Here is a 12,963-nt window from a genome sequence, read left to right as displayed (position 1 = left end):
GCCCGACGACATCTACCGCTACAGCCGCAGTCTGGAGGAGCTGCTGCTGGACGCCAACCAGCTCCGCGAGCTGCCCAAGGTGAGCCCGGCCCGGCCCGGCCCCGCTCCGCTCCGCTCCCCGGCAGGTGCCGGCCCCGGGGCCGCGTCCCTCTGCCCGGCTGCCCACGACGTGCCGGACCCCTCCTCGGGGCAGCCTGCGCGGCGGCGCCCCCAAATCCCCCCCTCTCGGGCCGGGGGCAGCGCCCGCTGCTTGCCTGGCACGGTGCTTGGAGAGCCCTGGAGGGAGCGATCCCGGCGGTGTTATAGATCCCTGGAGCGAGTTAGACAGCTCTGGGGTTATACATCCCTGGAGTGAGTTATAGAGCTTTGAAGCTGGAGATCCCTGGCATTATAGATCCCTGGAGTAAGTTGGGATCTGTAATGCCAGGGATCTCCAGCTAGCCAGAAATCCCTGGCATTATAGGTCCTTGGAGTGTGTTATAGAGCTCTGGAGTTGGAGATATCCCGAGTTATAGGTCCTTGGAGATCCCTGAAGTTGGGATCTATAATGCCAAGGATCTTCGGCTCCAGAGAGACTTCGGGCGTTATAGATCCCTGGAGTGAGTTAGTTCTGGAGTTGGAGATCCCTGGAAGGAGTTGGAGAGCTCTGGGATTATAGATCCTTGGAGTGAGCTGGATATTCCTGGAGCTGGAGAGCTCTGGAGTGAGTTAGAGATCCTTGGAGCTGAAGATCCCTGGAGTTTTGTCTAGGTGTAAGTTGTCTGCTTTCTCTGGCTTCCTCTGGAAGCCTTCTGCTGTGCCAGTCAGCCCTCAGGATCCAGGCAACACGCTCAACCTCGACTGTCTCGGTTCACAAAGGTACACGCTGAGAACTCAGCAGCTGGGAGGGCAGCAATGTGCACCTTGTGGTCGTCAGCTGAAAAATACCAAAGTCCTTTGAAACAAAAAAGGACCCCCCCCCCCCCAAAAAAAAAAAAAAAAAAAAAGGTGAAAGAAAGAAGCCAAAGCTGTCTGTCTTATGTGGGTGAAACAAGAGCAGTGTGTCACAATGAAGGGTCCTTAATGATTCATCATTCAATTGAACCTACTGTCCCTGCCTGTCTGACTAGTTAAGGGACACTGCCAAGATATTTTTTTCCAAGAGGGAGACAGAGAGAGACAGACACAGAGAGTGTTTTCAAATGATCAAGGTAAGAACCCCTGCTGTGGGAGGGAGAGGTCAGAGGTCTGCAGTTCCCTGATGTCACTGTTAATCACCCCATGTGTAACACCTGCTAAGTCAAAGAAATATTCAAGTGAATTAAAAAAAAATCTTTCATGTTTTTATAGTTAAGTAAACCCTTTTCTGGACTGAGGGGGAAAAACCCTTCTCTATTGAATGAGATTTTCCTTTTTCCTTTTTGCATTCTGCATTGGGAAACTGAAATATAGCTGTCTCTGATGTTTTACATACTATAGATTTAGTACGAGCTCTGCCAAGTCACCTGAGTTTGGCTGCTTTTCCGGAAGAATATTCACTGGACTCTTATGTGCAGTCTGTTGTTGACATACTGTAGTCCAAGTCTGATTCATAACAGGTCAAGGCTCAAAAATCTTATGCCACTGTGAATGAGTTATTCTATCAGGTGCCAAACCGTCCTGTTTTATGCCTATGAATCAGTTATGAAACAAGTAGGTGTTGCCACTATCAAGAGTAGTAAATGTGCATTATTCTTAAGTACTTAAAGCTCTGATCCCAAGTAATTACAAAGAACAGTTGTCCAATTGGTAGGCTTTCTTTAAAATGCTGTGCGGTGGGGGGCTTACTTACTTTTTCACTTGATAAACTGGTGATTTTACAAACATTCCATTGTATAAACTTTGTATACTTGCATAACCCTTGTGAACTGTAGTCTTCAAAACACAACATTGAAAGTGGAGCAGCCTTAACTAAAACTAAATACAGGGGGCAGGTAAACTTTTCTGAACTTGGAATTTTGAACCTATGTATGAGTCACACAGGTTGTAGTTGAACAGATAAATCAGAAAAGAAGTTACAGGTGTCAGTGTCTTTCGTTGAATCGGGGTAATTCTGTTCATTCTCCAAAACTTAAATTGCATGTTTTGGTTTTTTTTTGTTTTTTTTTTTTTACTAGCTTTCTTTATTATGAACAGTAATTATGGAATGCATTCTGAGACTGGAAAAGACGTTTAATAAAAAGGAATGGCTTCTTGAGCTAAGCAGCATCTTTTGAAATACCTGAAATAACAGGTTTTAAATCTTGGTGGAGCTGATTAGAATTTCATTCTTCTGAGGGAGACAGATCTGGTTTTGCACAACTTTGTTTATAAGGGCTTCCTGGTGTGACACTTGGCGTGGCTGGCTGCCTCTAGATTTTTTCTGAGGGAAATGAATCTGTTTTTGTATAATTTGTGCATGGATTGTTGCAGGCGTGACACTTTTGAAGATTCTCTTTTGTTCTTTATGCTCGTCCTTTGAGCCATACTTTTCATAAGAGGAAACTAAAGCTGACCAAAATGCCTTCTTCCTTGTTGCGCAGCACATTGCACTCCATTACTTACTGTTTTTTGTTTTTTTGTTTTTGTTCTCGGACACAGCCTTATAATAGGTATGAGTGTGATTTATAAATTCCTTTGCGACTAGAGCTCTGTAAACGTAAGAGTTGGCTGCTTTAAATGACAGATGCAAACTTATCCATGCTGTTTCCACAGACGTTTTCTTTCATCAGCAGTACTATTGATATCTGCTTGGTGACTTGTACAGTAGTTCTTTCCATCTGCCCAACTAGAATCTATTCCCTGTGAGATCGTCTGCCTGCCTAATGATGGTATAGAAATTAGTCTCTTCTCAGGGTACAGGAAGTTCTACAGATATGAAGAGGTGTCTTGGGATTGCAGTAGAAATAAGCAAGAATCTAAGTTTAAAAATAAGTTCTTAGCAGATAAAAAAGTAAATTAAGAGTTCTTGCAATTTGGCATGAAACTGATGTGTGGGTTTTTATATGTATTGCAAGTTGGTTCAACACACAATTTGATTATGAAAACATGTCTGTAGTGACATTTATCCTGATGCTTCATGTCTCGCCAATACCATATGAAGATACTTCATTAGTTTTTAGAAGGGTACTGTACTATGACCATTCTTCCTCTATTCTGCGATGTCATTTCATTAATCTATGAAAAATAGGTGTGTGTGTTTTTTGGATATTCTAGCAAAAATGAAAAAAAAGGAAGCAGATGTGCTATGGCACTCTCCTAATCTATTGAAACTGGAGTCAGAACGTCCTTCTCTAAAATTTCCATTACATCAAAAGCTTTTAAAATGTTGCCATTGTAGTAAAACTGGCCTAATTACGAATAATAATGTGCAACTTTGCCAGTCCTGTGTTGATGTGCTTTTTTAATATTAAGAGGATAATGTTGCTGCATTCTGTAAAGTGAAGGTACAGAATTGGAAAGGGGTATAATAAGGATCAAACCAAGCGTTGTGAAACAGAAGATGCTATTGATATCATTGGGAGAGCTGTTTTTATGAACTGGTGAAACAGTAGTTCTAAACAATACAAAAATGGGACTAACGGCACAATATAACGTAACATCTCACATTGTGCCCTTACATCTATTTAAAAAAAAAAAGCATGAAAAACAAAGAGCACTTGGGCAAGCTTTTAGAGACATTCTTAGACTAAATTTGGAAATTCCTTTACTTGGTTCTTGGTACATTACCACTGTTACGGAAAAGCCAGGGAAAATGAGAGTCTTGCATTTTGCCATGAAGTTCTTAGTAGCCTGTTCTCCAGCAAATGAATTGATTGTAGGCCACAGAGTGTACTGTTGCTGTAAGTTATTCCACAACATTATAAAGCATTTGTGTCTTGGTTAGGGAGTTGGCATTTGGGGTCAGTTAAAGGGATTATTTAGACTGTTCTTGAGGAAAGAAGAATATTACATACTTTATAGAAATATTTTGATTGTTCTGCATATAGTTAGTCTTTGAGTCGAGTTAAGAAGCTGTGCTTCTGTAGAAGGATTGTACAGTACATTACTTGCTCATTGTAAGGGGGCAAACTATCCCTTTTTTCTTGGTTTCTGACTGATAGATATATATGATTGATGTTCATTTGCTTTGTGGGAAGGACTACAGAAACAATTGGAGCTAGAGAGAAGACCCTTCTGGCAGAGTAATACAGGACTAGAGTCAAGCCCACATGGATTTCTATTCCTAACACTGTCACTGCTTTGGGTACTTCACCTCTATGCATATCTGTATCCCTTTTCACTTGTTCCTGTGAAGTTGTTGGGTGTACGTTGCTTATTATTGTACTTACTTAGTGGTGCTCTGTTCTTGGTTTGGCCTCTGAAGTGTTGTTGTCATACTATGAAAACAAGGGTGTAGGGTGGTGGGGGGCCAGCCTTTTGACAGGTGTGCCAAAGCTAGGCTCTATGCTCTCCTGGAGTGCCCTTCCAATCCCCTTCTGTTGTTCCATCTGCCACAGCTTTCTGCTCCCTGCCTGATCTATGGTATGCCACATGCAGAGGCTGCCCGAGGCACTTTTGACCAAGCCCCACGTGCCACAACACGGGGGCCTGCAGACCAAGCTCTCCTCCTGGTGTAATGTATCATTACTGTCTGGTGGCCTTCATAGCTGTTGAAAGGGTCTTCCATTCTCTGCTTCTAGGTTGGCAAAATGATTACATTCACTCTCTTCTTTTTTTATAAAGTCTTTTGGTTTTTTTTTTTGCTTTGGACAGGAATGAAAAACATAGCCTTTGGTTCTGGTATAAGGTATAGTTGCATGTTTATTTAATTGTATTACATTAAAACAGGGCAGTCTTAGATGAACGTCCAGATGCACTGAAATAAAAAATATGAAACATTGAGATGGAGGTAAATTTGTTTTTGCTGTGTGTATTCAAGTCCTGAGTCTTTGGCCCAGGGGTCTTGTCAAATACTCTGGGTTTAGTTCAGGGTTCAAAACAAGTGTTCTGCTCCCATCTTAGTTGCAGCCTGAGATCTTGCAGCGGCCAAATAAAATGCTGCCAGGATGCATTGAAGGCATACCTCGAGACACTAGCATCAAGAGCTGGGAGGAGCTGGCTGCTAACCAGCTCTAATGGTGCCACAACCCCAACCAGGTAGTGGTTCTTGGACCAGCCTGCTTCAAGATAAAGTGTCTTGCTGTTGAAGCAGAGCAGAGGAAGGAAAAGGAGAGAAATCCCAGCATATGGTTGGTCTACTCTCCCCTGTGGAAAGACCTGAAACTCCTGTGGGTGGATCTGTGGCTCAAAGATTGGACTCTTAAGTGACCTTAAGACCCATAAATGAGCCATGATTAGAGATCATCCTTGAACTGATGGGCTGCTGCTGCCAACCTTGGGCTTCCTTTTCTCTTGAAGTTCACATCATCACAACATGTTTCCTCAAAAAATGTTTGTCTTCATGCTGGAGAGACCGAATGCTGTCAAGTGGTAGATGGAAGGTGTAAGAGTGAGCAGTGGCACGCTGATGGAAGGCCACCCCTGCCAGCTATTACTTCATTCAGAATGTTTGAAGCACAAAAGCAGCTGTGGAATTTGTTAATTCACAGTAGTTACTATCCATTTAGAAACTCCTCATTTCTAGCAGGCCATATAGCGGGGTGCTGTTCACTTGTCTCATTTAAAGCATTGTTATAGTATCTGGTTTTGTTTGGAGAGATTTTAGGTGAAGCAACACTGCTCAATTTGTTGTTTATTGGATATTACCTTAATTGCCTGAACTACCATAGGATAGGATGAACAAAGAGCAGTCTCAGACAGTGCAGGTGTGTGAGGCTTTTATTTGTGGTGTTTTGTTTCTGGGTTAGGTTATTTGACCAAAATATAGGACTTAAAAGAAAAAAAACATTATTCTCCTGAGTGGTTCCTGAAGCGCAGTAATTGAATATATCTGGTTTGGACTAGGGGAAAAAAAAGGACTATGCACAGCTGCAACTGTGTTCTTAGTCCTTTAAAACCTTTACTTGTAAATCTGGTTACTTTGAACACACCTCATCTTCAAGCAGGAGGCAGTGGAAATAATTTTTTCAGGAGGTCTCTTTCAATGTGATTCATAGTGAGTGTAAGGTCACTTGGTTTGGTTCAGAAAATGGCTGTCCAGCCGGAGGCTCACAGGCTGCATTCAGCTGCCACTCCCTCCATCGCTCTATCTGCAACAGTAGCAGCTAGGGCAGGGGTCAGTAACCCCCAGCATACGTGCTGAGCATGGCACGCAAGGCCATTTTGCTCAGCATAGCACTGCCAGCCCGGGTTCTAAGCAACTGCTGCCAGCCACAGAGCCCAGGGTGCTCCCATCAGGGTGGCTGGGAGGCTGCAAGCCCTGCTGCAAGGAGACCGAGCTCTGTGGGCCAGCTGCAGCCAGGAGGCTGCAAACAGTTGCTCCAGGCTCTGACATGTCGGCACTCCAGCACCTTTCAAGGTAAACATTATGGTATTTTTGGCACTCTGGCCAAAAAACATTGCCTACCCCTGAGCTAGGGGCTTCGGACTTCCCCTGCCTCTAGCTTCTGCTTCCTGCCTGGCCCTATGGGTCAGGGCAGAGCAGGTTGGCACAGCCAGCTGTGTTGGGTAAGCCCATGAGGTGGATTGTTGGTGCAGCAGAAGAGCCTGAGCCTAGGAAATTGAAGGAGGGGCTGAGGTACTTGTTCCCACACCCGCGTGCATGGTGCAGCAGGGTGTGGGGAAACGTGTGTCCACTGACGCAGCGAGTGGGCAGCACCGGTGTAGCAGGGGAGTGCCTGGGAGGCCTGTGGTGCACACTGATGCAGCCCCTGATGGTGTAGCTCGCGGTGCCACTAAGTTGGACATCCCTGGTTCAGATAATGGACCTCACTGAGAATTGGCCTTTTGGGAAGGGCAGGAAGGGTAGTCTTCTGTTCTTTCCCCAGTCCTAAATCTGAATATGCAAGCAGAGTGGCGAGAAACACAGGATGTCCATGAAGTTGTTATGGCGGGAACCAAATATGTACTGCGAGATGTACTTAGCGTTTCTTAGCATGAGCAGGCACAGAACAAAATGGCCAATTTTTTCTTGTCAACATGAGTCTTGAGTTGACTGGTGAGCTGTTTTTTACTTGCCAAAATACAAATAACATCAATTTATTTACTTTCCAGTACATGCTCAATATTGAAATTTCAATCAAACCAGTGTGAAATCATATAACGAAAACCTTTAATCCCCTCCCCCTCCCCCACCCGTAGAAACTGAGCTGGTTGGACAGAAGAACACATCTTTGATAATTTATTAAAATCCTCAATTCAGCTGTCATGTTTTCATTTTACTTCCAGCATTTTAGTGCAGACATCTCTGCAGCCATTTGTGCTGGAAACCTGGATCCTCTCTTTTATCTGTTTAAAATTGGAGGAATTAATAGAAGATTATTTTAACATACCTCTCTCCCTTCCCCCTTTCCAATTTTTGGGTCAGCCTCTTATCTTTTGTATTTAGGATCTGCAAGGTTTGGTAACTTCCCTTAATGGCTTTTCAGTTTTGTCTTTGCTGTGTTTTCTGATCTTTTAAGACAATTTTCTTCAGAGACTGATCCCACTGTCACTTACACAGAAGTGTACTATTATGCTACACATACTATGGGTTATCTTAAACTTGTTTGCAGTAGACCTAAGCTAAACTGAAATAACCACTCCTTAAATGAAATAAATGAGTATATAGGAGGATCTATCCATTTACATTCACAACTCTTACCTGTTGCAGTTCTCTATGTGGGAAAACCCACAGCAGGGTGTACCCGTGTAATTTGTCAAGATCTTCTGAGGCTTCTTTTGGTTGTTGGTATGTGTCAGCTCCTTTCAATGGAGTGTCTGTATCTATCAGGCACAGTGCTGTCTTTAAGCATTCCTGTCTCTTCTTTTCTCTCCCACTTTCCTTAAGAAAATGCAAGATGCCTATACCAAATAAGACACACAATTTTAAGTTTGGGTTTCAACCCTAGTCTTTTTCTTCACAGAACCTGAGACACGTCTCCTGTGTCATAGTCCAATTGCAGGGAACCACATCATATAATACCTTTATTAAGCTTATGTGTATGTGTTGCAATACTCATAAATTATGATGCTGTATAATTTCCAAAGCATACCGTTTCTGCAAACCTAAAACTTGTTACATCTTAGTGTATTGTATATGTCTGATCATTGAAACTGAGAAGGGAAGATACTAGGAAGAACACATAGTTCAGTGTGCTACAAATCAGCTTCTAAGAGTACTTGTGACTCTCATTGTAATGACAGCATGTACTCTAATAATTTATTTGATTGCACCGCTGTCAATGGTGTTTAATGTATATTGCTGTAAATATTTCTGTGTAACTAACACCTGGGAATATTCACATGAAATACAGTTGAAATTTGTACTTCAGGTTTAGACTTTCTGTAGTGGTAGTTCTGTACCCATTAGTGATGTGAAAATTGAAGTACAGTACATACATTCAGAGAATACAATCTAAGTAAAAATATTTTTTGTGTAACCAAACTAAAATTCTATATAGACTTTGTTTAAGAAGTCTTTCTTTAATGTTAAAGCTGTAAAATGTGAGTAGCTCTTTCACATGTGTTCCTAAGAGATGGAGAGAATGATGTATACAACTTTTAAAATCTGCAGTAAACACTTGAACTATTAGTTTCCAAAATACATGATAACTTACAAAGAGAAATGATCCTGAATCACTATGTTAACTGTACTAGCCTAAATATACAAGAAGACTGTGTGCTGAATGCTCCAAATAATACTGGCTTATTAGCATACAGCATTTGTTAGTTTAAAATTCTCTCTGTTCCTCTGACCCTAGTAGCATTAAACAAATAACACTATGTTGACTTAAAAACAGAACCCCAAATCTACTTGTAAAGAAAGAAAAGAAACTCATAACAAACATAAGTAACTTTGGCAGAAAACTGTAACTGCCTTGTTGCTCTGTGCATATGGTTGAATGAACGTGTTTATAGTTCTCTGGATTTCTTGAGGTCCCGTTTGATTTTTATTCTGTCTTCCTCCTCTGTTTTACCTTGGGAATATCTTAGCTACAATTCTGGTTAGTGGTATTATAGTGACTTTTATTTCAAATGGAGGAAGGCAGGCAGGGGTATGTCTCAAGACACTATTCATTTTGTTTTACTCTCAAACAGATTGCCTTAGCTTAGGGGTGTTAAACATATAACCTATGAGCCACATTTGTCCAGTGGAGCCTCTTTATCCAGCCCACTGGGCTATTAATGGGCACTAGAAAGTGGTGCATGGCCTGCTGGGTATGGCCATTGGTGATTAGTTTGGCCTACCACAGCTGCCCCTCCACTCACTCCCCCAGACCCACTGCTGACATCGCTGCAGTGGCTACTACAGCAGTCTTCGTGCCCCAGGCTGGATCCAGTCCACAGGAAACATCACAGTGTAGATCTTGCCTGGGGCCTGAGATGAGTTTGATGCCTGTGCTGTAGCTGTATACAAGTTCATCAGTGAGAAGAGAGGCTGTCTTGCTTTGGCTCCTGGGACTAATGCAGTTAAGCAGCAGCATTGACAACATGCAGTAATAATATGTGATTACTGGTCTCCCTTGCACCGGCAAAGGTGTACACAGAGAATTTTTTCCCCTCTGTGATCGCATGACAGTAGCATCAGATGTTCATTAATTTTTATTGTTGCTCCTTAGTTCACGTGAAGGAAAACGTAAGCCCTTCCCTACCGGGAAACAAAATAAAGCAGCATTTTTTTGGTATTGCACTTCTTGGGGACTCTGCAGTATGTGCACTTTAGAAAGTGTGCTTCGTAAGAGTGAGCAGTGACAGCACAGACATGGACTTGGACTCAAGCTTGACCTGTTACAGATAGTAGGTCAGAGAATGACAAGCTTTTGAACACTAAACCTGCCAAAAACTAAAGTCATGGTTCAGTGCCAGTCTTAGTGAGGCTTCGGTTAGCCCATTCACTCTCTTCTTGTTGACCTCTGTTCCTTCCTTCTGCCTCTGAGTACAGAGCATCCTTTGGAGGGAAGAGAACAGACATGCAGCTTTTGCTCAGGTTTTTTGTCAGACTAGTCATTTAGGGTGTATGCCGACAGAAATGGCATTACAGTCTGTAGGTCTGTCACTACTCCTTTTCCTTGCAGTGAAATGTAGCTCTTCTTTTCAGTGTGGGTTATGCAGATTGTACAAACTAATTTGATCTTTGATCTTAATAGCTGGAATAACTGCTGTTCAATACAAGTAGTGTCTCTTTGAAGCTCCATTATCTTTTTAGAGTAAAGGGATAGATTAGTTCAAAATAAATGAGCATAGCTGGAGGGCTCACATTGTAATCCAGCCTTCACAAGGGGGTCTACAGAACTGACTGAAAAGCCTTCTAGGAACAGAATGAATTGATTTCTTTATTAAATCACCTGATTTTAATCACAACTTATCTGAAGTTTTAAAAGAAGTCTTTTAAATCAAAATGGCCATTTGAACTGACTGCTGGATTACAAGTGACTTGACTTGGACTATGAGGCTTGCAGTGTCCAGTCTTGAAACAAAACATCAGTTATTTTTGCCTCCCATTCTGATTACGAACATTTTGTAGATTAGTTTGTCATCCATACCCACAGTAAAACTTTCACATATGATCTTTTCAACAATGTGTTAAAATTGTGTTGCATTTCACTGTTTGGTAAAGGATATAATCCTTTCCCATGCTGTCCCCCTTAACAAGCTGATGTGGCCTTCTTGAGTACAACTGCAAAAAATCTAGACTATTCCAGATAAATTGCACTGTTCAAGTACAAAATCCTTATACAATGTTATACAGAATATTTATACTGCTGTCTGTAGTGACAAGTAAGCATTAAAATTGCATGACAGATTCTGTTTAAAAGGGATCTGTCACCTCAAAGTCTGCGAGATGTCTTGGAACAATTGCTTTCCTTTTTGGCTTTCTGGTTACACTGTTTACCAAACCTAGACTTGGCTTCTGCTTATGTTTGCCCAGAGGAATATTTGTGGCTGCTATCGAGTTGCTCCTCCAGTTCTAGGGCAGCATAAAAAAAAAAAGGAATATAAATCAGGCTCAGTTTAGAATAGCTTTTTTCAGTGTCCTTCTTATTATAACAGAAATAGAAACTGTAGATATTATTACTCATAATCTGAGTGTTTTTCATTTTGGTGACTCACATTCTATGGCAAAGAGAGTTCTCTATATGTGGATTTAGGAGACTAACTCTCTCAATTTAAAAGAAAAAAATCTACCCCAGACTTCTCCTTTTGCTTATTATTCATCAAGCTTTTTATTTTGGTCTTTCTTTTCTGATCCTCTAAATGATCTGCTTTTTTTTTTTTTAAAGACCAAAGTTGGGTTCATAGTTTCATGATTTTTTTTTTTTTCAGCTGCCTGGAACTAGTAGTGATGTTGCTTGAAGGCTGATGTTGTTTGTGACAGTAACACATTTGTTTCGAGTAGAGTGCAAATGATACTATAAGCTCTTTCGTATGTGGTTCAACACTGGAAAAAGACACTTGAAATATTCTAGCTTCAAGAATATCCCATTAGCCTTTAGTTTCTCTCTCTGTTTTCTCTTACTTTCATCTGTTTGTTTTCATTGAGTAGGCAGGTATTAAAATATTCAGGCAGTGTTATAGCATATTAATGCTCTTTATTGCAGAAATGGAGCAATCAAAGATGTGTGTTTGGCCACTTGCCCAGCAGAGAAGTTTTAGTTTTATCAATCCTTAATAGTGACTTACTTTTTTGTTAACTTGTTTCCAGATTAAAGGAGACCAGTTGTGTTGTTTGTCCTAAATGACTTCATTGAGGATTGAAATCTTTTATGTAAGAAATATTTTTTTGTCTGCCATTTGCAGGGATAAAAGTATGGAATAGTTTTTAACTGGTGGGCTGGAGAGAGCCAATTACAAATGGACATTCCTTTGACTATAACTGAACAGCATTAATGTTGGGGTTTGAGGGCCAGATACCATGGCTTCGCATGTTGCATTTGGTCTGCAGGCTAGAGGTTGAGCACCCCTGGTCTAACTCAATGATGCTCAAAGTTTTTGCTCTGTGCACTGAATGAGTGGTCAGGGGCTGGTCTGTGGCTAAGTTCAGGACCTGCACTCCCCCTATCTGGCTTGGTACTCTGGGATCTGGCTCGTACTTCCTGTGGGGGCTACTACTCCCCTGCCGTCAAATTTTCAGACCCCTGGGGAGCCCTAGGGGCCAGATGACACGGCTCCCGGGGCTGGATCTGGCCTGTGGCCCTGGGTGTTGATGAGCCCTGATCTAGCTCCATCCTCTTTGTGATTGTCTTTCAGATATTTGAAGGCTGTTATCACATCTTCCCTTCAGTCTTCTCTTCTTCAGACTGAATAAGCCTAGTTCTTTCAGCCTTTTCTCATGAATTATGTTTCCCAGGCTTCTACTCATTTTGGGTGCATCCACACATGCAAGTACGTGCGCTTGCAGCAGCTCAAATAGAAGCGGTGCAAATTTGAGCCAGGGCTTTTTGCCTCAGCACATGTGCTCGGACGTCCACTTTGTTGTGGAAAAAATTGTGCGATTTGGGGCAAAATAACTCTGCCTGGCTCCTCCTGGATCTGCAGCCAGGGGGAGCTAGAGCCCGGGGCCAGCACCTGTGCTGTCCCCAGCAGTATAAAAAGCTTCCCTGTCCTTACCCCATCCCTACAAAAAGCTGCCCTGGCAAGCAGCTCAGGGCTACTCACTCTCAGGAGCTTCTGGGGCCTGGTTACTTGGTACCTGGGGACACTACTCCTTGTGCCAGCTGGACTGCTGCAGCAGCATCCCAAATCCATTTTTAAAAATACCCCCAAATTCATGTTTTTCCACAATTAAAACAAAAGACCATTCTACACACACACACACACACACACACACACACACACACACACACACACACACACACACACACAGAGGCCCGGACGCGCTCCATC

The 12,963-nt window shown here is 42.3% G+C and overlaps 1 protein-coding gene across 1 annotated transcript in view; it reads left to right on the top strand.

The window, feature by feature from the left end:
• The first annotated feature begins 6 nt into the window (after positions 1-6).
• LRRC1 (leucine rich repeat containing 1) overlaps positions 7-12,963 on the top strand; it is a 119,459-nt gene continuing 106,502 nt past the window's right edge. The window contains exon 1 of the mRNA XM_006024493.2: positions 7-79. The gene's annotated coding sequence lies outside the window, so the exon portion shown is untranslated. The remainder of the gene's footprint in view (positions 80-12,963) is intronic.

The sequence above is a fragment of the Alligator sinensis genome, unplaced genomic scaffold (genome assembly GCF_000455745.1).
Source record: "Alligator sinensis unplaced genomic scaffold, ASM45574v1 scaffold1012_1, whole genome shotgun sequence".
Classification (NCBI taxonomy): domain Eukaryota; kingdom Metazoa; phylum Chordata; order Crocodylia; family Alligatoridae; genus Alligator; species Alligator sinensis.
Note: the sequence above shows the minus strand (reverse complement) of the source record. Positions and strands in the feature narration are given on the sequence as shown.